This window comes from Loxodonta africana, chromosome 23, assembly GCF_030014295.1.
Source record: "Loxodonta africana isolate mLoxAfr1 chromosome 23, mLoxAfr1.hap2, whole genome shotgun sequence".
Classification (NCBI taxonomy): Eukaryota; Metazoa; Chordata; class Mammalia; order Proboscidea; family Elephantidae; genus Loxodonta; species Loxodonta africana.
This window is the reverse complement of record NC_087364.1, coordinates 14,865,066-14,887,540: the sequence shown is the minus strand read 5'-3', so window position 1 is coordinate 14,887,540 and position 22,475 is coordinate 14,865,066. Positions and strand designations below refer to the sequence as shown.

The following is a 22,475-nucleotide window of genomic DNA, read 5'->3' as shown; positions in this document are numbered from 1 at the left end:
ATAATTTGCTCTATGTCTTTCCGCTTAGGAAATTTTTCACATGTTGTATATGAATTTATGGTTAAGGTTATCTTATAGAAACTTAAAAAAAAAATTACAGCCTACCTTCTTCATAACATTGGACCCTGCTATTTTCTCATTTCGTCTTTAGTAGAAGATACGTTTAATATGCCCAGGAGATTTAATTTAAAATGCCTAAGGAAAAGTAATGTTGAATAAAATGGGTGTTAAAGTGGTTTTCGTAAAGTTTATGAAAGAAAGAGGTGTTTATTTCACCTCATTTTCCTGTTATTAAAGTAATATGGTATGTTGAGGTCAGAATGATCTTCCCTGAGAGATGGGAGCGTGTGTTTTCTGTCCTTTCGCACCATCAGTTGGGTGGTTAAATTTTCTTTTATTATTCCGACATAAACATCTTTGTTTTAAGTATAATTTCAGAAGTTTACTATATTGGAAACCCAGGTAGCGTAGTGGTTAAGATCTGTGGGTGCTGATTAAAAGGTGGGCAGTTCGAACCCACCAGAGGCACCTTGGAAACTCTAGGGGGGAGTTCTGCTCTGTCCTATAGGGTTACAATGAGCTGGAATTGACTTGGTGGCAATGGGTTTAGTTTTGCTTTACCATATTACATTTATTCTCTCTGCTGCTTTTTGTTTTTCTCAGTCCTTCATCATCTTTCTCTTGTTTTATTGTTCTTCTTAATTGTATACCATTTCTCTTTCCATTTTCTTTTACTGTTTCAAAAGGCTCAGGCTGTAATGTAAAAACAAAAGGCCTTTGGTTTTGGGTTGGAAACTTCTGTCTGTGAACCCATTCTACTTCTAATCTGTGTGTTGAAGTTGACTTGATTTCTGATCTCTGGAGCAGAGTTGGGAATCTGAGTATAGAAAAACAGGCAAATGCAGTTTTCTGGTGAAGATTCCTTGCTTTTCTCTGCCCAGCCAAAGCAGTGACATGTACTGCTTCACTCTGAGCTTATACAATCTGTTGATTGTTTACGTATACAGTATTTTTCATTTTTATTTAAGTTAAAATTTTTTATTTAGCTATTTATAAAGCAGTTTGTGCATCTATATGTGTATGTGGGTATGGACAACTTAGAAAAGGGAAAATATCCTGGATGTACTTACTTCACATATTTTCGTTTTCTAGTGGGAAAAAACTTGGTGATAATAAGGATCACCTACAGGTATCTCTTTGAGGGATCGTATGTACATCTGTAGTAGTAGTTGTTATTGTTTGAGTCCATTGTTATGGCTGTTGTGTCAATCAGTCTTATTGAGGGTTTCCTTTACTTTTGCCAACCCTCTGCTTTATCAACCACGATATTATTTTTTAATGGTTAATCTTTCCTGATGATGTGTCCAAAGTAGGCAGGCCAGAGTCTTGCCATCATTGCTCCTAAGGGACATTCGGCTGTAATCTTCTGTGACTGATCTGTTCATTCTTATGACAGTCCAGGGTATATTCAGTATTCTTGTCAGCACCACAATTTGAATACATCAGTTCTTCTCTCTTCCTTTTTCATTATTCAGCTCTCACATGCATATGATTGAAAACGCAGTTAAAAAGACCACGACTTGGATTAGGTTAGGCACAAAGCGATGTCTTTGCTTTTTAAAACTTTTGCCCAAAGCAATGCATCACTTGATTTTTTTGACTACTGCTTTCGTGGATATTGATTGTTGATCCAAGTAGAATGAAATCTTCGACAGCTTCATTTTGCTCGCCGTTTATCATGATGTTGTTTATTGGTCCAGTTGGGAGGATTTTTGTTTTCTTCATACTTACTGTAATCCACACCTCGAACTTCATCAGTTAAGTGCTTCAAGTTATTTTCGTTTCAGTTGTGTCATCAGCATATTGCTGGTTGTTAGTGAGTCTTCCTCCAATCGTGATGCCCCCTTCTTCATATAGGCCAGCTTCTCTGATTATTTGCTCAGCATACAGATCGAATAGGTAAGGTGAAAGGACACAACCCTGCTGCACACCTTTTCCTGTTTTGAACCACGCAGCATCCCCTTGTTCTGTTTGAATGACTGCCTCTTGCTGCACATATATGTTCCATGTGAGCACATGAGCACATTGTAATGTTGCCTGTGGCAGTAGAGGGATGGATGATTCATACTTGAACTGCAACATGTACGTATTTACGTTCCAGTTATCAGATAATTGAAGACCTCAAAGATACATCACCTCACTTTGAGGTGTGCCAATCCAAATCTGAAAGTAAACTAAACTAATTTATAATTAAAAGGCAACAATAAAATCAGTATATTATGATGAAATACATACAACATGGGTCATGCATTGATAGTAGAAGTCACTTCCCCAAATGACTTGAATTTGCTAAACCGTCTTCCTGTTTTCATTCACAACAGGAAATTTTCAGTGTAGCCGGGTATTACATGGCAGCCAGATTTCCTAGTAGATTCTGAATTATATCCCTTTGGAAATTCTAGTAGTTTGCTAATTTTTTATTTGTGTCTATTCAGTTGTCATTAGTTCACCAGAGCTATAGTTTTCAGCATCTTCATTGAACCTTCCCCATGGCTTTAAATAATAAAGGTTTACATTTTCTTCCTCCTGCATATTTACCTCTCATTGGTCAGGTTGTATGGTGGGGATGGAGGGACTGAGGCTGATGGAGGTTATACCATCTGGAATGTCGTGGACCACAGAGGCAGGAAGTGGAGATGACTCCGTTTTGATGTCAGCAGTGAAGCTATCTCTGTGTTCAGTGTTCACTGTTAGGTTTTATTATATGGTTTTTCAGTTTGCGGATCATCATCATCTCCTAAATACTTAAAAGAAATTCATTCACTTTTCTTCATCTGTACTGTTACTCCCTTTGTTTAAGCAAGTGCCTACTCTTGCCTAGATCACTATAATAGCCTTTCAAATGTATTTCTCTCTCACAGGTTGGATTCTAGAAACTTATAGGGAATAATTTTGGGACTAGCACATAATGGGAGAGTAAAGGAAACTGAAATGGCCAGAGGGAGAAGTTGAACTGAGGTGCGTTCTCAACCTATTCTACAGAGAGCTCTGAATATAGAGTGACATTTCATAGTTGTCCCAAACTGGGACAAGTAGGTCGAACCTTTGTACGCCCATATCAACCAGTCATTTGACGTGGTCTCCCCTTAGGTAGGGAGCAAGACCTTGGGCAGAAAGCTCAGGACAAGCCCTGGAAAGGTACTGAGTGACAGCTGTTGGCTGTCACTCTCAGCAGTTGAGGGAGTGGCTTAAACTGGGGATCTGGTCAGAGAACCCAATCTGGTAGGTTTTGATATGTATTTTTAACAATCATTCATTTCTAAGTATTTCTAGATTCCTGTTAATGATTTTTGACTCATCTATTATTTAGAAGTTATTTTAAAATTTACGAAAAATTTTCAGCTTTTAAAAGTTACCAATTTCTAACTTAATTGCTTTTTGATCAGTATATATGATCTTTGTTTAGAATCTTTGAGATTTGAGGCTCACTTTATGGGCAAGAAGTAAGTCACTTAAAATATATATGTTCCGTGTGTGTTTGAACAGAGTATATGTTTTCAAATTGTTGGATGCCATGTTTTATAAATGTACGTTAGGTCAAGCCTACTTGGTAGAATTCTCAGTTCTACATGGAGGGTGATGTTTTTGAAAAAGTGGATTTTTCAAATTTCCCTTGCTGCTTTGTCATTTTTAGTCTATCTTTATTCTTAAGCTAACATAACAGGTGTATTACATTGTATACATGTATTTTCTTGGTTAATTGAACCTTTTATTAAAATGTACTGAATTTAATTTTTTTTTTTTACTTCTGAGTCTGATTTTATTTGATATTTATATGCCTAAGGAACTTGTTTTTGTATTTTCCTTTTAACTTTCTCCATTCTTTTCAACCATTCAGCAAATTGATGTTTTAGATGTATTTCTTTTTTAATTTAGTTTTAGGATGCATCTTCTGGACATCAGTCCTTCATCAAATATTGCAAGTATTTTCTCCTAGTCTGTGGGTTTTCTTTTTATCTTCTGAATGGTGTCTTTGGAATAGAAAAAGTTTTTAAGTGTTGCTGAAGTTCAATATTTAAATTTCTGTCTTTTTATAGATTCATGCTTTTGGTGTCCTATCTAAAAAACCTTTGTTTACCACTAAATAGCTCAGAAATACTTTATAGTTTTGTTTTTGAAGTTTTATAATTTTAATTACTGCATATAGGCATGTCATTCATCTTGAATGGATTTTTTTTTTTAATAACTTTTATTAAGCTTCAAGTGAAAGTTTACAAATCCAATCAGTCTGTCACATTTAAGTTTACATACATCTCACTCCCTACTCCCACTTGCTCTCCCCCTCTTGAGTCAGCCCTTTCAGTCTCTCCTTTCTTGACAATTTTGCCGGCTTCCCTCTCTCTCTATCCTCCCATCCCCCCTCCAGACAAGAGTTGCCAACACAATCTCAAGTGTCCACCTGATATAATTAGCTCACTCTTCATCAGCGTCTCTCTCCCACCCGCTGACCAGTCCCTTTCATTTCTGATGAGTTGTCTTCGGGGATGGTTCCTGTCCTGTGTCAACTGAAGGTCTGGGGAGCATGGCCGCCAGGATTCCTCTAGTCTCAGTCAGACCATTAAGTTTGGTCTTTTTATGAGAATTTGGGGTCTGTATCCCACTGATCTCCTGCTCCCTCAGGGGTCCTCTGCTGTGCTCCCTGTCAGGGCAGTCATCGATTGTGGCCGGGCACCAACTAGTTCTTCTGGTCTCAGGATGATGTAGGTCTCTGGTTCATGTGGCCCTTTCTGTCTCTTGGGCTCTTAGTTGTCGTGTGGCCTTGGTGTTCTTCCTTTTCCTTTGCTCCAGGTGGGTTGAGACCAATTGCTGCATCTTAGATGGCCGCTTGTTAGCATTTAAGACCCCAGACGCCACATTTCAAAGTGGGATGCAGAATGATTTCATAATAGAATTATTTTGCCAATTGACTTAGAAGTCCCCGCAAACCATGTTCCCCAGACCCCCGCACTTGCTCCGCTGAGCTTTGAAGCATTCAGTTTATCCTGGAAACTTCTTTGCTTTTGGTCCAGTCCAATTGAGCTGACCTTCCATGTATTGAGTGTTGTCTTTCCCTTCACCTAAAGCAGTTCTTATCTACTGATTAATCAATAAAAAACCCTCTCCCACCCTCCCTCTCTCCCCCCTCCGTAACCACAAAAGTATGTGTTCTTCTCAGGTTTACTATTTCTCACGATCTTATAATAGTGGTCTTATACAATATTTGTCCTTTTGCCTCTGACTAATTTCGCTCAGCATAATGCCTTCCAGGTTCCTCCATGTTATGAAATGTTTCACAGATTCGTCACTGTTCTTTATCGATGCGTAGTATTCCGTTGTGTGAATATACCACAATTTATTTACCCATTCATCCGTTGATGGACACCTTGGTTGCTTCCAACTTTTTGCTATTGTAAACAGAGCTGCAATAAACATGGGTGTGCATATATCTGTTTGTATGAAGGCTCTTGTATCTCTAGGGTATATTCCTAGGAGTGGGATTTCTGGGTTGTATGGTAGTTCTATTTCTAACTGTTTAAAATAACGCCAGATGGATTTCCAAAGTGGTTGTACCATTTTACATTCCCGCCAGCAGTGTACGAGAGTTCCAATCTCTCCGCAGCCTCTCCAACATTTATTATTTTGTGTTTTTTGGATTAATGCCAGCCTTGTTGGAGTGAGATGGAATCTCATCGTGGTTTTAGTTTGCATTTCTCTAATGGCTAATGATCGAGAGCATTTTCTCATGTATCTGTTGGCTGCCTGAATATCTTCTTTAGTGAAATGTGTGTTCATATCCTTTGCCCACTTCTTGATTGGGTTGTTTGTCTTTTTGTGGTTGAGTTTTGACAGAATCATGTAGATTTTAGAGATCAGGCGCTGGTCGGAGATGTCATAGCTGAAAATTCTTTCCCAATCTGTAGGTGGTCTTTTTACTCTTTTGGAGAAGTCTTTAGATGAGCATAGGTGTTTGATTTTTAGGAGCTCCCAGTTATCTGGTTTCTCTTCATCATTTTTGGTAATGTTTTGTATTCTGTTTATACCTTGTATTAGGGCTCCTAGGGTTGTCCCAATTTTTTCTTCCATGATGTTTATCGTTTTAGTCTTTATGTTTAGGTCTTTGATCCACTTGGAGTTAGTTCTTGTGCATGGTGTGAGGTATGGGTCCTGTTTCATTTTTTTGCAAATGGATATCCAGTTATGCCAGCACCATTTGTTAAAAAGGCTATCTTTTCCCCAGTTAATTGACACTGGTCCTTTGTCAAATATCAGCTGCTCATACGTGGATGGATTTATTTCTGGGTTCTCAATTCTGTTCCATTGGTCTATGTGTCTGTTGTTGTACCAATACCAGGCTGTTTTTACTACTGTGGCTGTATAGTAGGTTCTGAAGTCAGGTAAGGTGAGGCCTCCCACTTTCTTCTTCTTTTTCAGTAGTGCTTTGCTTATCCGGGGCTTCTTTCCCTTCCATATGAAATTGGTGATTTGTTTCTCTATCCCCTTAAAATATGACATTGGAATTTGGATCGGAAGTGCGTTAAATGTATAGATGGCTTTTGGTAGAATAGACATTTTTACTATGTTAAGTCTTCCTATCCATGAGCAGGGTATGTTTTTCCACTTAAGTATGTCCTTTTGAATTTCTTGTAGTAGAGCTTTGTAGTTTTCTTTGTATAGGTCTTTTACATCCTTGGTAAGATTTATTCCTAAGTATCTTATCTTCTTGGGGGCTACTGTGAATGGTATTGATTTGGTGATTTCCTCTTCGGCGTTCTTTTTGTTGATGTAGAGGAATCCAAGTGATTTTTGTATGTTTATTTTATAACCTGAGACTCTGCCAAACTCTTCTATTAGTTTCAGTAGTTTTCTGGAGGATTCCTTAGGGTTTTCTGTGTATATAATCATGTCATCTGCAAATAGTGATAACTTTACTTCTTCCTTGCCAATCCGGATACCTTTTATTTCTTTGTCTAGCCTAATTGCCCTGGCTAGGACTTCTAGCACAATGTTGAATAAGAGCGGTGATAAAGGGCATCCTTGTCTGGTTCCCGTTCTCAAGGGAAATGCTTTCAGGTTCTCTCCATTTAGAGTGATATTGGCTGTTGGCTTTGCATAGATGCCCTTTATTATGTTGAGGAATTTTCCCTCAATTCCTATTTTGGTAAGAGTTTTTATCATGAATGGGTGTTGGACTTTGTCAAATGCCTTTTCTGCATCAATTGATAAGATCATGTGGTTTTTGTCTTTTGTTTTATTGATGTGATGGATTACATTAATGGTTTTTCTGATATTAAACCAGCCTTGCATACCTGGTATAAATCCCACTTGATCAGGGTGAATTATTTTTTTGATGTGTTGTTGGATTCTATTGGCTAGAATTTTGTTGAGGATTTTTGCATCAATGTTCATGAGGGATATAGGTCTATAATTTTCTTTTTTTGTAATGTCTTTACCTGGTTTTGGTATCAGGGAGATGGTGGCTTCATAGAATGAGTTGGGTAGTATTCCGTCATTTTCTATGCTTTGGAATACCTTTAGTAGCAGTGGTGTTAACTCTTCTCTGAAAGTTTGGTAGAACTCTGCAGTGAAGCCGTCCGGGCCAGGGCTTTTTTTTGTTGGGAGTTTTTTGATTACCGTTTCAATCTCTGTTTTTGTTATGGGTCTATTTAGTTGTTGTGCTTCTGAATGTGTTAGGTAGGTAGTGTTTTTCCAGGAATTCATCCATTTCTTCTAGGTTTTCGAATTTGTTAGAGTACAGTTTTTCATAATAATCTGAAATGATTCTTTTCATTTCATTTGGTTCTGTTGTGATGTGGTCCTTCTCATTTCTTATTCGGGTTATTTGTTTCCTTTCCTGTATTTCTTTAGTCAGTCTAGCCAATGGTTTATCAATTTTGTTAATTTTTTCAAAGAACCAGCTTTTGGCTTTGTTAATTCTTTCAATTGTTTTTCTGTTCTCTACTTCATTTAGTTCAGCTCTAATTTTTATTATTTGTTTTCTTCTGGTGCCTGATGGATTCTTTTGTTGCTGTGTTTCTATTTGTTCAAGTTGTAGGGACAGTTCTCTGATTTTGGCTCTTTCTTCTTTTTGTATGTGTGCATTTATTGATATAAATTGGCCTCTGAGCACTGCTTTTGCTGTGTCCCAGAGGTTTTGATAGGAAGTATTTTCATTCTCATTGCTTTCTATGAATTTCCTTATTCCCTCCTTGATGTCTTCTATAACCCAGTCTTTTTTCAGGAGGGTATTGTTCATTTTCCAAGTATTTGATTTCTTTTCCCTAGTTTTTCTGTTATTGATCTCTAGTTTTATTGCCTTGTGGTCTGAGAAGATGCTTTGTAATATTTCGGTGTTTTGGACTCTGCAAAGGTTTGTTTTATGACCTAATATGTGGTGTATTCTAGAGAATGTTCCATGTGCGCTAGAAAAAAAAGTATATTTTGCAGCAGTTGGGTGGAGAGCTCTGTATAAGTCAATGAGGTCAAGTTGGTCGATTGTTGTAATTAGATCTTCCGTGTCTCTGTTGAGCTTCTTACTGGATGTCCTGTCCTTCTCCGAAAGTGGTGTGTTGAAGTCTCCTACTATAATTGTGGAGGTATCTATCTCGCTTTTCAATTCTGTTAAAATTTGATTTATGTATCTTGCAGCCCTGTCATTGGGTGCATAAATATTTAATATGGTTATGTCTTCCTGATCAATTGTCCCTTTTATCATTATATAGTGTCCTTCTTTATCCTTTGTGGTGGATTTAAGTCTAAAGTCTATTTTGTCAGAAATTAATACTGCTACTCCTCTTCTTTTTTGCTTATTGTTTGCTTGATATACTTTTTTCCATCCTTTGAGTTTTAGTTTGTTTGTGTCTCTAAGTCTAAGGTGTGTCTCTTGTAGGCAGCATATAGATGGATCGTGTTTCTTTATCCAGTCCGAGACTCTCTGTCTCTTTATTGGTGCATTTAGTCCATTTACATTCAGGGTAATTATAGATAAATAAGTTTTTAGTGCTGTCATTTTGATGCCTTTTTATGTGTGTTGTTGACAATTTCATTTTTCCACATACTTTTTTGTGCTGAGGCTTTTTTCTTAGTAAATTGTGAGATCCTCATTTTCATAGTGCTTGACTTTATGTTAGTTGAGTCGTTACGTTTTTCTTGGTTTTTATCTTGAGTTATAGAGTTGTTATACTTTTTTGTGGTTACCTTATTATTTACCCCTATTTTTCTAAGTAAAAACCTAACTTGTATTGTTCTATATCGCCTTGTATCACTCTCCATATGGCAGTTCAATGCCTCCTGTATTTAGTCCCTCTTTTTGATTATTGTGATCTTTTACCTATTGACTTCCATGATTCCCTGTTATGTGTATTTTTTTTTTTTTAATTAATCTTAATTTGTTTGTTTTTGTGATTTCCCTATTTGAGTTGATATCAGGACGTTCTATTTTGTGACCTTGTGTTGTGCTGATATCTGATATTATTGGTTATCTGACCAAACAATATCCTTTAGTATTTCTTGTAGCTTTGGTTTGGTTTTTGCAAATTCTCTAAACTTGTGTTTGTCTGTAAATATCTTAATTTCACCTTCATATTTCAGAGAGAGTTTTGCTGGATATATGATCCTTGGCTGGCAGTTTTTCTCCTTCAGTGTTCTGTATATGTCGTCCCATTCCCTTCTTGCCTGCATGGTTTCTGCTGAGTAGTCAGAACATGTTCTTATTGATTCTCCCTTGAAGGAAACCTTTCTTTTCTCCCTGGCTGCTTTTAAAATTTTCTGTTTATCTTTGGTTTTGGCAAGTTTGATGATAATATGTCTTGGTGTTTTTCTTTTTGGATCAATCTTAAATGGGGTTCGATGAGCATCTTGGATAGATATCCTTTCGTCTTTCATGATGTCAGGGAAGTTTTGTGTCAGGAGTTCTTCAACTATTTTCTCTGTGTTTTCTGTCCCCCCTCCCTGTTCTGGGACTCCAATCACCCGCAGGTTATCCTTCTTGATAGAGTCCCACATAATTCTTAGGGTTTCTTCATTTTTTTTAATTCTTTTATCTGATTTTTTTTCAGCTATGTTGGTGTTGATTCCCTGGTCCTCCAGATGTCCCAGTCTGCATTCTAATTGCTCGAGTCTGCTCCTCTGACTTCCTAGTGCGTTGTCTAATTCTGTTATTTTATTGTTAATCTTTTGGATTTCTACATGTTGTCTGTCTATGGATTCTTGCAACTTATTAATTTTTCCAGTATGTTCTTGAATAATCTTTTTGAGTTCTTCAAGTGTGATCCTTGGCTTTGTCTGCAGTTATCCTAATTTCATTTGTGATATCATTAAGCTTTCTTTAAATTAGTTTTTTATATTCTGTATCTGATAATTCCAAGATTGTATCTTCATTTGGGAAAGATTTTGATTCTTTTGTTTGGGGGGTTGGAGAAGCTGTCACGGTCTGCTTCTTTAAGTGGTTTGATATGGATTGTTGTCTCCGAGCCATCACTGGGAAACTAGTTTTTCCAGAAAATCCGCTAAAAAAAAATGCAGTCAGATCCCTATCAGAGTTCTCCCTCTGGCTCAGGCTATTCAGATGTTAATGAAGCCGCCTGGGGAGGGTGGGGGAGGGAACAGAGAGATAGGAGAGTAGCCCCTCAGAATATAGCCAGAGTTGCTTGTCTTGCTTGTAATGACTATTATATCTGAGATTCCCGTGGGCGCGTCGCCTATGTGTGCTGGCTGTGTGGAGATTGCCCCCGAGGGCTCTGGCCCGCTGGAGTCACGGTCAGATCCTCTGCTTCCAGCCCCATGCCCAGCGTCAAGGCTCCCCTACTGGGACGGTGCACTCTCAACTCCAAAATCAGTCGCTGCCTCCCAGGGACTTCTCGTCCCTCCAGCCACGTGGCCGTGCCGCCTCCGAGAACTAGTTGGGCCTCCTCCCGGGGTTAGTTCAGATGGGTGGAGCAGCTCCCCGTGCTTGTGCCGTGACCGAGTGTCCTGGCTGGGACGCTGTTCTACCCGCTCCAATACCAGTCGCTGCCGCCCGGGGACTTCTCCTACTGGCTGCGTCCCACGCCGCCCGCGCGACCCAGCTGGTCCCCTTCCCGGGGTTAGTTCAGGGGGGTGGAGCAACTCTCCGTGTTTATGCCGTACCTGCGTCCAGTCCAAATCCCTGCAGGACGGTTCCCCGGCTCGGACGCTGCTCTTTCTGCTCCAAGACCAGTCACTGCCTCCCGGGGACTTCTCCTACCGGCTGCGTCCCACGCCGCCTGTGGAACCGGCTGGTCCCGCTCCTGGGGTTAGTTCAGGGGGGTGGAGCAGCTCTCTGTGCTTGTGCCGTACCTGACTGGTACGCTGGCTCCAGGCTCTGGAAACAATCGCTGCTTCCCCGTATTAGTTCGTTCTCCGTCTCTAAATCTGTGTTTGTTGTTCAGGGTTCGTAGATTGTTATGTATGTGATCGATTCACTTGTTTTTCCGAGTCTTTGTTGTAAGAGGGATCCGAGGTAGCGTCTGCCTAGTCCGCCATCTTGTCTACAGTGGTCTGAATGAATTTTTTTAAATAATTTTTATTGAGCTTTAAGTGAACATTTACAAATTAAGTCAGTCTGTCACATATAAGCTTATATACACCTTACTCCATACTCCCACTTATTCTCCCCGTAATAAGTCAGCCCTTCCAGTCTCTCCTTTTGTGACAATTTTGCCAGTTTGTAACCCTCTTTACCCTCCTATCTCCCCTCCAGACAGGAGATGCTAACACAGTCTCAAGTGTCCACCTGATACAAGTAGCTCACTCTTCATCAGCATCTCTCTCCTACCCATTGTCCAGTCCCTTCCATGTCTGATGAGTTGTCTTCAGGAATGGTTCCTGTCCAGGGCCAACAGAAGGGTTGGGGACCATGACCGCCGGGATTCCTCTAGTCTCAGTCAGACCATTAAGTCTGGTCTTTTTATGAGAATTTGGGGTCTGCATCCCACTGATCTCCTGCTCCCTCAGGGGTTCTCTGTTGTGCTCCCTGTCAGGGCAGTCATCTCTTGTGGCCGGGCACCATCTAGTTCTTCTGGTCTCAGGATGATGTAAGTCTCTAGTTCATGTGGCCCTTTCTGTCTCTTGGGCTCATAGTTATCATGTGACCTTGGTGTTCTTCATTCTCCTTAGATCCAGGTGGATTGAGACCAATTGATGCATCTTAGATGGCCGCTTGCTACCGTTTAAGACCCCAGACTCCACATTTCAAAGTGGGATGCAGAATGTTTTCATAATAGAATTATTTTGCCAATTGACTTAGAAGTTGCCTTAAACCATGGTTCCCAAACCTCCGCCCTTGCTCCGCTGAGCTTTGAAGCATTCAGTTTATCCTGGAAACTTCTTTGCTTTTGGTCCAGTCCAGTTGAGCTGACCTTCCGTGTATTGAGTATTGTCCTTGCCTTCACCTAAAGTAGTTCTTATCTACTAACTAATCAGGAAATAACCCTCTCCCACCCTCCCTCCCTCCCCGCGTTGTAACCACAAAAGTATGTGTTCTTCTCAGTTTATACTGTTTCTCAAGATCTTATAATAGTGGTCTTATACAATATTTGTCCTTTTGCTTCTGACTAATTTCACTCAGCATAATGCCTTCCAGGTTCCTCCATGTTATGAAATATTTCACAGATTCGTTACTGTTCTTGATCAATGTGTAGTATTCCATTGTGTGAATATACCACAATTTATTTAACCTTGAATTGATTTTTGATGTAAAAGTTGCAGTTCATTTTTTTCCAAATGGTTATCTTGTTGTTGTACTACCATTTGTTGAAAAGTCTGTTCTCATTGAATTACCTTGGTACTTTTCTAAAGAATCTATTGATCATATATGTGGATGTCTACTTGTGGACTCAGTTCTGTTTCTCTAATGTAGAAAATCAATGTTTTTGCCAAAGTCAAACTATCTGGATTGTTACATATCTTGAAGTCAAGTAGAAGTCTTCTAGTTTTTCCTTTTCAAGAGTACTTTGGATATTGGTGGTCCTTTGCATTTCCACAAATATTTTAGAATCAGCTTACAGTTTTAATAAAGATGTCCACTTTATTATTTTATGGGATTTTGACTGGTAATGCTTTGAATTTATAAGTAAATATGGGGTGAATTTAAAATTTAACAATATTTTGATTCATGCATATATTTCCCCATTTATTTAGATGTTAATTTCTCAGTAATATTTTTGTAATTCTCAATGCATAGATCATGTTAGGACTAATTTAAGTATTTCATGATTTTTCAGTGTTTTTGTAAATGGCATTTTTAATGTCATTGTCTGATTATTCTTTGCTAATATGGAGAAATACAGTTGATTTTTGCCTATTGATCTTATACCTACAATTTTGCTAACCTCCTTTATTAGTTCCAGTAAGTGTGTTAGGATATTTTAGGTGTTGAGCATGTTGTCTCTGAATTTGCAGTTTTATGTCTTCTATTCCAATCTTTGTAACTTTTTTTCCCTTGACTAAAAGTGCACTGAATAGTGCCTCCAGCACAATATTGACTAGAAATTGGGAGAACTGATGTCCTTACTTTGTTCCCAATTTTATGAGGAAGGCAGCACTTATGTTTTTGTTGTATTTAGTTGTCAGGTTGACTGACTAATAGCGACCCCATGTGACAGAATAGAACTGCCTCATAGGGTTTTCTTGTCTGTAATCTTTATGGAAGCAGATCACCAGGTCTTTCTTACACAGAGCTACTGGATGGGTTTGAACCACCAGCCTTTTGTTTAGCAGCCAGGTGCTTAACCATTTTGCCACCTGCATATGATGTTTAAAAAAAAAAAAAACCTGTTGTTGTAGACTTATAGTGACTGTATAGGACAGAATAAAACTGCCCTATAGAGTTTCCAAGGCTGTAACTTTTTTTTCCCCCTTTTTTATCGTGCTCTTTTTTAGGTGAAAGTTAACAGCTCAAGTTAATTTCTCATATAAAAATTTATAAACATATTGTTATGAGACATTGGTTGCAATCCCTGTAATGTGACAACACAGTCCCCCTTTCCACCCCAGGTTTCTTGTGTCCATTCAACCAGTTCCTGTCACTTCCTGCCTTCTCACCTTGCTTCGGGACAGGAGCTGCCTGTTTGGTCTCGTGTATCTGACTGAACTAAGAAATACGCTTTTCACAAGTATTGTTTTATGTTTTATAGTCCAGTCTAGTCTTGTCTGAAGTGGGCTTCAAGGGCAGTCAGTGGTGGTAGCCAGGACAATCTAGTTCTTCTGGTCTCAGGCTGATGGAGTCTCAGGTTTATGTGGCCCTTTTGTCTGTTGGGCCAATGTTTTCCTTGTGTCTTTGGTGTTCTTCATTTTCCTTTACTGCAAGTGAGTTGGGAGCAATTGATGATTCTTAGATGGCTGTTCGAAAGCTTTTAAGACCCCAGACACCAAGGCTGTAATCTTTACAGAAGCAGACTGCCACATCTTTCTCTTGCGGAGTGGGTGGTAGGTTCAAGCCGCCTACTTTTTGCTTAGTAGGCAAACGCTTAACCACTGCACCACCAGGGCTCCTTATATATGATGTTAGCTGTAGATTATTCATTATTCTGTTGAGTTCTTACAAAATTCCCAATTTGCTGAGAGTTTTTATTATGAATGGAGTTTTAATTTTGTCAACTATGTTTTGTGCATTTATTAGGACGATTAAATGGTTTTTCTTCTTTAGTGTGTTAATACAGCTATTGCATTGGTTGATTTTCAAATATTAACCCACCTGGCATTCCTGCGACAAACAGCGTCCTGGTCCTGATGTAGTAAGTATCCTTTTTAATGCAGCTGTATTCACTTTGCTAATACTCTCTTAAGGATTTTTTCAGTCGTGTTCGTGAAGGATATTAGCCTATAGTTTTCTTACAATGTCTTTGTCTAGTTTTGGTATCAGGAGAATACTGACCTCATAAAATGAGGTGGGTAGTGTTCCACTGTCTTCTGAAAGTCAACTATTTGGACTTTTTGAGAGTTGAATTTCTTTACTGGGTTTAGGACTGTTCAAGTGTAATGTTTTTGAATAAGTTGGTTTGGGTAAATTTTTGAGTAATTTTTCCGTTTCATCTAAGTTGTCAGATTTATCCATATAAGATTAATTGTAATACTCCCTTGTAACGTGTATAGAAGCTGTAGTTATATCCCCCTTTTCATTCCTTTTGGTAATTTATACCTTTTCTCTTTTGTTCTTGATTAATTTAGCCAGAAGTTGATCAGTTTATTGATTTTTTTCAATATTCCAGGTTGATTTCATTTTTCTGTTGTTGGTTTTTTTATTTCATTGATTTCGATTCTATTTTCTGTCTACTATTAATTTTTTTTTGATGGTATACTTTTTTTTTAAATTAATTTTTATTGTGCTTTAAGTGAAAGTTTACAAATCAGGTCAGTCTCTCATACAAAAATTTACATACACCTTGCTATGCACTCCTATTGGCTCTCCCTCTGATGAGATAGCATCAGATACTTCCCTCCACTCTCCTTGTGTACATTTGGGTAGCTTCTGGCCACCTCTGCCCTCTCATCTCCCCTCCAGGCAGGAGATGCTAACATAGTTTCATGTGTCAACTTGATCCAAGAAGCTTGTGCTTCACCAGTCTCATTTTCCATCCCCTATTCCAGTCCAATCCCTGTCTGAAGAGTTGGCTTTGGGAACGGTTCCTGTCCTGGGCTAACAGAAGGTCTGGGATCCATGGCTTCCAAGGTTCCTCCAATTCCAGTCTGACCATTAAGTCTGGTCTTTTTACGAGAATTCGGGTCTGCATCCCACTGCTTTCCTGCTCCCTCAGGGTTTCTCTGTTGAGTTCCCTATCAGGGCAGCCATTGGTTGTGGCCAGGTACCATCTAGCTCTTCTGGTCTCCGGCTGATGTAGTCTCTGGTTTATGTGATCCTTTTTGTCTCTTAGGCTCATAATTATTTTGTGCCTTTGGTGTTCTTCATTCTTCCTTGTCCAGGTGGGTTGAGACCAATTGATACATCTTAGATGGCCACTTGTTAGCATTTAAGACCCCAGACGCCACTCTCCAAAGTGGGATGCAGAATATTTTCTTGATAGATTTTATTATGGCAATTGATTTAGATGTCCCCTGAAACCATGTATTTTCTGTCTACTATTAATTTTGAGTTTTATTTCCTTTTCTTATTTTGGAACTTCATATAAATATTAAAAACTATATAGAGCTTTATATACATTACATAACACCTTGTACAGTACTTTATATAGTGTTTAAAGCTGTAAATGTCTTTCTAAGCACTACTCTATTTGTATCCCCTAATTGTTTTTGACTATTTATTATTATTGTGATTTAAGGGAAAGTTTACAAATCAAGTCAGTCTCTCATACAAAAACTTAGACACACCTTTCTATGTACTCCCAGCTGCTCTCCCGCTGATGAGACAGCACACTTCTCCTTTCCACCCTGTATTCTCGTGTCCATTCAACCAGCTCCTGCCCCCCTCTGCCTTCTCATCTCGCCTCCAGACAGGAGTTGCCCACATAGTCTCATGTGTCTCTTTGAGCCAAGAAGCTCACTCCTCACCAGTATCATTTTCTACCTTACAGTCTAGTCCAATCCCTGTCTGAAGAGTTGGCTTTGGGAATGGTTCCAGTCATGGGCTAACAAAGGGTCTGGAGACCATGATCTCCGGGGTCCCTTTAGTCTCAGCCAGACCATTCTGTCTGGTCTTTTTACGAGAATTTGAGGTCTGCATCCTGCTGTTTTCCGGCTCCATCAGGGATTCTCTGTTGTGTTTCCTGTCTGGGCAGTCATCCGTGGTAGCATCATCTAGTTCTTCTGGTCTCAAGCTGACGTAGACTCTTGATTTATGTGGCCCTTTCTGTGTCTTGGGCTTCCAGTTGCCTTGTGTCTTTGATGTTCTTCATTCTCCTTTGCTCCAGCTGGGTTGAGACCAGTTGATACATCTTAGATGGCTTCTTGCTAGCGTTTTGAAGACCTAAGACGCCACTCACCAAAGTGGATGCATCTCCTAAGTTTTTATATGTTTGTTCTTATTATCACTTAGTTTCAACTATTTTCTTTAGACCTGTAGTTTATTTAGAAGTGTGTTATTTAATTTCCTAGTATTTTTGGATTTTCCAGATATCTTTTTCTAAATTAATTTCTATTTTAATTCTGTTGAGGTCAGAGGACAATTCTCTGTATAATTTCAGTATCTTTAAACATACTGAGAATTTTTTTTTTTTTTTTTTTCAACGGCACAGCATCTGGTCTGTCATGCTTGATGTTCCTTGTGCACTTAATAACAGTTTGTATTCTGCTGTGGCTGGGTGGAGTACCATACAAATGTTACTTAAATCTAGTTGGCCAGTAGTGTTTTTTTAAGTTTTACATTATCCTTACTGATGCTTTCTTACTCTATTAATTACTAAGAGAGGGGTATTAAAATTTCCAATTTTAATTGCGAATTGCTTTTCTCTCCTTTTAGTTCTTTCAGTTTTTGCTTCACATACTTGCAGCGTTTTTTGTTATGTGCATACACGTATAGGATTGTCATGTCTTCTTGATTATCGTCTTTGTCTTTATGCAGTATCTCTTCATCCCCGTTAATAATTCAGGTTCTGTATTGTGGTTGATTCTCATGTAGCCAGTTCAGATTTCCTATGATTGCTGTTTGCATAGAATACTACTTTCCTAAGGCCACCATAACAAACTACCACAAAGTGGGTGAGTTCACACAACAGGCATTTATTTTCTCACGGATCGGGAGGCTAGAAGTCTAAAACCAAGGTTTTGATAGAGCCATCCTGCCTCCGAAGCCTTTTGAGGAGGAGATTTCCTTGTTTTGTATGGCTTCTGTTGGGCCAAGCATTCCATGGCTCCTGGCAGCATAACTCTTATGTCTGCCGCCATCTTCAGATGACCTCCTTCTCTGTGGCTCCATCTCTGTGTCTCTTCTCTTCTTCCAAGGACACCAGTCATATTGGATAAGGGCATTTTATTCCAGTGTGACCTCATTTTTTTTTTTTTAATTTTATTGTGCTTTAGGTGAAAGTTTATAGTGCAAATTAGTTTCTGATTCAAAAATTTATACACAAATTGTTTTGTGACATTGGTTGCAATTCCCGCAGTGTATCAGCACTCTACCCCTTTCCCTTTACATCCCAGGTTTCCCATGTCCATTCATTCACTTTTCCTAACTGTTCTGCCTTTTTGTCTTTGCTTTTGAACAGGTGTTACCCATTTGGTCTCTCATATACTTCATTGAGCTAAGAAGTAGGTTCATCATGTGTTAATGTTTGTGTTATAAGCCTGTCTAATCTTTGGCTGAAAGGTAGACATTGGGAGTGGCTTCAGTTCTGAGTTAATAGGGTGTCTCAGAGGTTCCTCCAGTCTCTGTCAGACCAGTCAGTCTGGTCTTTTTTTATGGATTTGAATTTTGTTCTACATTTTTCTCCCACTCTGTCTGGTACGACCTATTTTAACTTAACTCATTACATCTGCAGTGACCCTCTTTCCAAATGAGTTCACATTCTCAGGTTTTGGGAAGGACATGTTCTTAGGGGACACAATCTAAAGCTGTACACAGATATGAAAGCTACTATAATAGGTTTAAATATGAAAACACAGAATAATAGCAAAAGGATGGGAAAAGATATACTGTTATCTTTTTCCATCCTTTTGCTATTATTCTGTGTTTTCATATTTAAAGTAGGTTTTTTGTAGACAGCATTGCTACTATTTTTGCTTAAACAGTCATTCATATTTTAAAAGGTGAGAACATTTTTTTGTATTTATATACATACAGTGTTGTTTTTTTTCCCCCCTTTGTCTTGATCCAAATTTCCATCTGTTGTAATTTCCCTTTCAGATTTCTTTTCTTTAACATTCCTTTTTGTTCATGTCTGCTGGTGGTAAATTCTCTCAGATCTTGTTTTCCTGAAAGGGTCTATTTCACCTTTACTTGTGAAGTATATTTTCAGCAATATAGGTAGAATTCTACTCTGACAGTTTTTTCTTTTAGTACCTTAAAATGTCCTTCCATTGTTTCCTGGCATACATAGTTTTAAATTTGGATTCACTATTCTTTTTCTATGTCATATTTTCTTTTAATCCTCTCCTGTGAATATTTCCAGATTCCTTTTGGTTATTTTTAATATTTTCTATTTATCCCCTTACATTCATTTTTTCCTTTAAATTCTTGTTTTTTATCTATAGTTTTTTGTAATAGCTGTCTTAAGGTCGTGCATTTCTGGGTTTGTTTCTATTGACTAATTTTTCTTCTGGTTATTGGTCACAATCTTCCTTTACATGTCTCTTCATTTGCTTGGATTCTAGATACTGTGAATGTTATATTGTTGGTGTTTAGAATTTTTATTTTCCTTTAAAAGGTGTTGTAGTTAATTTTGTTTGACAGTTAAGTAAATTGATGTTCAAGTCGTTAACTTCTAGGCTTATTTTTTTTAAGGTTTCTTAGGGCAGGTCCAGAATAGCCCTCTGTGGTATTTTGATGTTAGACCATCTCTCTCTGCCCTCCGTGCTTCCTATCTTAGGATTCATAGATTCTGCTTCTTTTTATACCCATGTTGCTTTTTAAGTATATTGTAAAGCCATTAGGGGTTTACTTAAGAGAGTGATGTGATCTTCTTTATATTTTCAAAGATTTCACTGACCACTGTGTGGTTAGATGGGGGCAACACTAGAGGAGGGGTAGTTTAGTTAGGAGGTCATTCCCTGGTGGCACAGTTGTTAAGAATTCGGCTGCTAACCAAAAGGTCGGCAATTCAGATCTACCACTTGCTCCTTGGAAACTCTATGGGACAGTTCTACTCTGTCCTGGAGTGTCACCATGAGTCGGAATTCACTGAACGGCAACGGGTTTGGTTTGTTTTGGTTATCAAAAGATGATAGTTGTTTTGATAAATGTTGTGATAATAATGGAAATAAAGAAAAGTAGATTGGAGACTTTTTTGTAAGGAATTTATAAGATTTGCATATTACTCCTAGATATATACTCCAGGCAACCTCTTAATACGGTTTTAGGCAACATGTACAAAAATATTCATAGTAACTTTTATGTGTAAAAAGAACTGGAATAGTGAATTCACAGTAAAATGATAATGCAGTAGTATGCTTATACCATGAAATATATTACAGTGGCAAAAATAAATGACCTACTGCTATTCAAATTATTAATTAATGTTTATTTAGTAACCTATTATTGTGCACGCTATTCTCCAGGCACTGTTTCAACCACTAAAAAAACAATAGTAAAGAGAGGCAAAGATCTCTGTCTTCATTTTTTTTTTAAACCTCATTTTGCAGCCACCAGCGCAGAAATTGATATAAGCAAGGATCATTAATATTTGTAACTTACACAGGTGAAATGTTGCCTGGGTTAGGGCATTCGTAGCTTTAAAGTGTCAGTCTACAGGTTATTTGCTAACTACAAAGGGAAAATGGCATGTTTTCTGTGGAGAACTTCAATGAACAGCACCTTAATCCAGTAAACAAATGTAACTTCATCAGTAATGGGACCAATGGGCTTTTTTCATTTTTTTGCTTTCTGATGGGCTATAAAAATGAGGATACATCAGCTATGTATTTTTTCTTTTTTAACGTTTAACCTGAATCTGATAATGAGTAAGCAATCAGGTAAATTCCAATTGTGGTATATTCTATAAAATAACTGCTCTGGGTTCTTAAAAATAAACAAAACCTCTAAATTTCAACCCCCTCCCCCAGAAAATACAAGTGAATTATTTTACATTAAATGAGACATAAGCAATATGACAAATACAACATACAATCTTTGATTTCCCTGTAGTCCTAATGCACAATTTTAATTCTGGGAATATCCTTTCTGGGTTTCTTGTTTTCTCATCTGGCTCTGTTCTGCCCAATAGAGGGCTATCCTACTCCCTGAAATATCTTTCATTTCTTTTTTATTTCAAATCTTGCCATTAGGAAATGAAGGCCTTGCAATTAAGTATAGTTTCCCAACTGTTTTAAGAGGAAGACAAAATTCACCCATCTCTTTTATCCCGTAGAGATTTCTGATTGTTGTGTTAGGTGCCGCCGAGTTGGTTCCGACTCATAGTGACCCTATGCACAACAGAACAAAACACTACCCGGTTCTGCACCATCCTTACAGCTCATTGTTGCAGCCACTGTGTCAGTCCACCTTGTTGAGATTTCTGATTCAAAAAACCAGAAACAAACCCAGTGCCGTCGAGTCATTTCCGACTCATAGCAGCACTGAATCAGGACATTTCCCAAGAAAAATTTCATTTTTCTCTCATTGTCTTTTTACTTTTCTACCTCCAAAAAACCAAAAACCAAACCCATTGCCGTCGAGTTGATTTCGACTCATAGTGACCCCATAGGACAGAGTAGAGCTGTCCCATAGAGTTTCCAAGGAGCGCCTGGCACATTCAAACTGCTGGTCCTTTGGTTACCCGTAGCACTTAACCACTATGCCACCAGGGTTTCCTTTCTACCTCCATCAGTCATTCTATTAAAGTTTAATTCAAGAAACTGTAGATGAAAAAACTGTGAAATTCTTTGTGACTGTTGTATCACTGAGATGTTGTTTAATCAGCCTTTCAGTTTCCATGTTATACTACCATGTGTAAGGGGCAGGTTTTGCTTGAAAGGTGAGGTTATTTATTATGTCAATCAACATGTTTCTGTCTGCTGGTCACAAAAGATAGTTTCTTCTGACTTGAAATCCAGGACTATACAGGAAAGCTCTAGGAATCTTCCTTGCTTCCTTTATCTTCCATATCCAAATGAGTCCTGCTGACTGTACCCTGAAAGAAACTTCAAATTTTTGTCTTTCTCTCTTGGCATCAACCAAGCCCAGGTTATGGTTCTCTCTCACCTGGACCACTGCAAAGATGACTGTCCTGTCATGTTTCCTTTTAATTCTATCCTGTGAATTTTCCTAATCAATCTCTCTGCATCCATCTTTGCCCTTTTAGTCTACTCATTGCATAGCAACCAAAATGATCTTCCCTTTCCTGTATAACACTTTCCAACTTGTTCTTGCCAAGAATAGTACTCCTCTTTGATTTTCAGAGTGGTAGCTCTATCTTGTCATTCATGTCTCAGTTTAAATATCAGCTGTCTCAGAGAAGCCTTTTTAAGAAGAGTTTATCTAAAATAGCCTTCGGTCACTCTGTATCAGACCCTGCTTTTTTATTTTTATTATAGACTTATCACTACATTATATATATATATACACACACACACACACAGCCGTACGTATACATGTGTGTATACACACACTCACATGCTCCTGTCTGTTTATATGTATTTCCCAACTAGAGAATAAACTCCACAAGAACAGGGAATTTTCTGAATTATTCATCTTTGTATCCCATGGAGTCAGAGCAGTGTTTGGCACATAGTATATATTCAGTGAATGTTTTTGAACTGATGAATGACAGTTTCGTGCTAGAGTTAGAAAGAATTGCTGTTGTTTTATGATGGAA

The 22,475-nt window shown here is 38.3% G+C and overlaps 1 protein-coding gene across 9 annotated transcripts in view; it reads left to right on the top strand.

The window, feature by feature from the left end:
- PCCA (propionyl-CoA carboxylase subunit alpha) overlaps positions 1-22,475 on the top strand; it is a 535,620-nt gene that overhangs the window by 216,637 nt on the left and 296,508 nt on the right. Inside the window, exon 1 of one of the 9 annotated variants that reach the window (XM_064275267.1) lies at positions 14,702-14,789. The exons of the other annotated variants lie outside the window; for them this stretch is intronic. The gene's annotated coding sequence lies outside the window, so the exon portion shown is untranslated. Of the gene's footprint in view, positions 1-14,701; positions 14,790-22,475 lie in introns of those variants that run through there. 9 annotated transcript variants of the gene reach the window in all.